Source organism: Zingiber officinale, chromosome 8A, assembly GCF_018446385.1.
Source record: "Zingiber officinale cultivar Zhangliang chromosome 8A, Zo_v1.1, whole genome shotgun sequence".
NCBI classification, from domain to species: Eukaryota; Viridiplantae; Streptophyta; class Magnoliopsida; order Zingiberales; family Zingiberaceae; genus Zingiber; species Zingiber officinale.
In genome coordinates, this window is record NC_056000.1 from 64,080,715 (window position 1) to 64,085,164 (window position 4,450).

The 4,450-nt window shown below is 33.7% G+C and overlaps 1 long non-coding RNA gene across 1 annotated transcript; it reads right to left on the reverse strand.

Moving 5' to 3' along the window:
- Positions 1-924: 924 nt before the first annotated feature.
- LOC122009303 lies at positions 925-3,725 on the reverse strand. Its single transcript, XR_006119522.1, has 3 exons — positions 3,181-3,725; positions 2,970-3,079; positions 925-1,128 (listed from the first exon to the last, which is right to left on the reverse strand). It is a non-coding gene; the product is annotated as an uncharacterized LOC122009303 (long non-coding RNA).
- Positions 3,726-4,450: the final 725 nt, after the last annotated feature.

The window sequence follows — 4,450 nt, forward strand, 5'->3', positions numbered from 1 at the left end:
CCTTCAAAGTCAGAGTCAGAACTATTGAATTGAACATCTTCCACTCGGAAAAGTTGTAGTCCTTCCTTACCTTTCATGGGATGAGACCGCCTCACTCTCTTTCTTGCTGTTTGCCTTTGTTGGTTGCTTTCTTCTAGTTGGAAAGAGTGCTGGAAGAGTCCTCCCCTTCTTAAGTTTCATATGCGTGTGCATGAGCCAATTCATCTTATCGCTTCCTCTAAGAATAGGTATCCCTTGATCGAGCTACAACCAAACAGGAAATAGAAATGCTCATTCACGAGAACAAAGGCAAAATCAAATATATATACACGATAATTAAATAATAAATATTATTAGAAAAATAATCTTATTGAATTTTTTGAGAATTTTCCAGAATTTAAACAGAGGTCATATGACACGTTTTAAGGGAATAAATTTATTAGGCTAAGAGAAAGTCTATTTAGAATATCCATTTAATTAGGAGTTGATTAATTAAATTAACCTATAATTGATTAATTTACAAGAAAAAAGGTTTATAATGACACACATTAATGTCTTTATAGTATAATTTTGGTGACACTTAAATTTTAGTGACATCACCGAAAAACGCCCTATAAAGTGATGTCGTCTTAGACCTCCTCGCATTCCTGACATTTTATGATGTCGTTATATAATATCAATGCTAACTTTAAAAGTGTCACAATATAGGAATATACCGACAGTCAAAAATGTCAGGAAAAAACATATTTTAAGGACATTTATAAATGTCACCTAAACTAATTTATAATGACATAATAAATATCATTATAATAATTTATAAATACATTAAAAATTATCATTAATATTTATTTAGAATATATAACTTGAATTCAATGTTTACACATCATCATAATTCATCGACTATTTACAATAGAAAAAATTACAAAACAAAATTTAAAGGACTAATAGATATTTTTATTCATCCAATAATCATTTGAGTCAAATTTACAAATGTAATACTAATGATAAATCTTTTACATCCAAAACAACCTACAAATATACTCAAAATATTAAATTTTAATACTAACAAAGTCTTGTAAAATAAAAACTCGATTAGATGAATCATCTTCAACCATTATATTGATTCATAAAAATCCAAGTACCTGTCACCTGCAAATACAATGTATATATTTGTATGAGTGAAATAAAACAATGAAGATACAAAATTAATAAAAATAATTTAAAATATCATATATTATTCCAAACGAGAAAAATGCAAAGTGTCATTTCATATGCACCTAATAGTAGTCTTTGCTTACTGTTAACTACAAACACCAAAGCAAACAATGAAAAGTTTTTGTTTCCATAACGATATATGTGCACCAACAAAGCAAATATCATTAGTAACAAAATAAATCAACAAACTTTACTTGTCAATCAACACTCCTCTCATTATCACTTAAACCAACTAGGGAAAATGCACTCTACACAAACTTAATAGAGATGAGTTTATTCATACTTCTTTAAACTATCAACCTTAACTCCAATTCTACTTGAAATTTAATGGTTAGGCACATACATAAAAAAATTGGCAAAGCTTTGAACTAGATATATAGACTACTTTGACAAATATAAAAGAACATGAAAGATTGAGACATGTACTTTATGAACTCCAGTAAAAAAATAAATATATAAAAAGAAAAGCAACAAAAATAGTGCTCGTGCTTTAAAAACCCCAGCTAGTCTTGAGAATTTTTCCACTTCAACACACAAGGATATATTAGAATTGGCAAAAAGTTGTTTGCAAGGTTGCCCAACAATAAATGAGTTCAATGCTTGAACATATAGAATATCTCATTGGTATACCCAACATAATACGTACAATTAAGATTAGACTCAGATAAAAAAAACATTGAATTGCATAAATTCCTATACCAAGCTCATTGGGCTCTGATTTAATATAAGAACCATTTCAGGTGATATGAGTGCATATGACATCTTTAAACTAGAAGTATCTGTCTACATAGCCAAAATACATGAGGTTAATAAGCAACACAAGATAAACAACTAGATTCTTCAAGGGAAAAATATCATCTTTCTTGCTTTGTAATGCAATTAGAACGTCTTCATATAACTTAGTTTGGAGGGGAACTTCAGCCCCCTCATTATCACTTAAACCAATTAGGGAAAATGCATACTGCACAAATTTAATATAGCTTAGTTTATTCACACTTCTTTAAACTATTAACCTTAACTTCAATTCTACTTGAATTTTAATGGCTAGGCATATATACAAAGAAATTGGTAAACCTTTGAACCATATATAAACTACTTTGACACACATAAAGAAGCATGAAAGACTGATACTTATACTTTATGAACTCTACCAAAAAAAATAAATAAATAAGAAGAAAAGAAATAAAAATAGTGCTCGTGCTTTAACAACCTTAGCTAGAGTCTTGAGAATTTTCCCACATAAGGATATATTGGAATTGCTAAAAAGTTGTTTGCAAGATTGCCCCACAATAAATGAGCTCAATGCTTGAACATATAGCACATCTCATTTGTATACCCAACTTAATAAGTATGGTCAAGATTACTGCTAAATCTAGGAGTCCAATTTGTTTTCCCCTTTTTAACTAGAAAAAAAATCAATCATGCATTGAGAAAGAAAAAAAAAACTTAAACACATAAAATTTCTAGAAGAATATTTTTTGATTCATCAACTGGACTTGCAATATTTATAGAGAGATTCAGCAAACAAATAAAATGCTAGGCTGCCATAAATAATTATGGCACAGCTAAAAAATGAAATATCAAGCAACACAAACAAGAAATGGGATGGAGCATCAGTCATCCATTATTAACCAAATTTGTATTAACACATTCATTAACTTCACTACCTAAACTCCTCACAAATCAAACATACTGATTATAATCCTGATCAATTGCTAACCAATCTAGAATTAACTTATTTATTGATCACTAAATTCTTAAACCAAGAAATATACCTTAATTGAACTCTTGGTCCTACCAGAACAGTAGAGACCACTCCTTGGTGCCCGACTGGTGATTGGATGCCTATGTCTTAGCAAGGCTTAAATCTGTTGATATCCTCAACCTAACAATCAATCAATTATATCCAAAGGTTAATCCAGATTCCACTCCATTAACTGAAGCAATCAGGTTTACACAACCCTAAAAATCAAAATCAAAATTTACCCTTTGGCATCTTCTCAGTGGATCTACACTGCCCAGCAGTGGCTCATAGCATTGGCTAGTTCAGGAGAAGAGAAGGGCAATAGCACATGGGGAGGCATGGCTGGATGATGGTTGCACCGGCACCGATAGCTCTAAACAATGACGATGCTAGGTTAAATGGATGGCGCCGACTCAGAGCAATGGAGGACAGCGATGCTATCAGGCTAGGCTCGACATCATGAGTGGATGACGCTGCTCTAGTGTGAGGAGGCGACGATGATCATGGATGAGGAAGAGAGAGAGCTCGGACGGCAGTGGATCAAGAGCTAGGGCACAACGTTGGTGTTGCTTGTCGCGAGGAGATCGGGAGAGAGGTTGGCCTCCGTTCCCATCATGGCCGCGTCCGGTGCTGGTAGCCATGGAGGTTACACCAGAGGTGTCCAACCCTTCGTGGTCTTCAGCGTCGACACCCTGCGGTGGAGTACGATGAGGTGGTGGGCATCGGCGATGGCGTGAAGAGAGGGGAAATTGGGGGAAATGGTCGGGTGAGAGGAATTAACGACAGAAACTAAGGTTTTAATTTATATAACCTCGATTAAACATTTTAACTTAGGCTAATTTTACTCCTACGTGTAATGATGTGAAAAGGGAAGAAATAAGAAATAGAGTTACTATATTCCTTTTGATCATCTCCTTGCTTGCTGTGAAAAAGGGATTTTACTCCTACGCGCAATGATGTGAAAATGGAAGAAATAAGAAATACAGTTACTATACCTTTTGATCCTCTCCTTGCTTGCTGTGAAAAAGGGAAGAGGAAGTGAAAGAAGGGGTGGGAGATGGAAGAAACCTAGTGATAGAGGGATAGAGGAAAGAAAATGAACGAAGATGAGGTGGGAGAGGGAAGGAAATGATCTTGTGGAAGGAAAAATTCAGATTAATATGTTTATAATATAATGACATTTATAAAATATGTCACTATAAAGGGTCTAATATAATAATTTTTATAAAAAAAAAACAAATGTAAAGAGTGTCATTATAAAACATTTATAATGACACTTTTTAATAAGTGTCATAAAGAAAATATCATAATAGACCTTTTTTCTTGTAGTGTAATTTAAACTTAGGTTAAAAATACTTAAACCTAGTTTCTCCTCTCATTATCACCGACACCTCCTCCTCTCCTCATCTCTTCCGTGAGCCTGCTCCACCTGATTCACCATTGTCGGTGCACTCCTTCCCTCTAGATCCACCACCATCGTCTCTGAGCCGCCCTCCCCTACACAGGTCATCT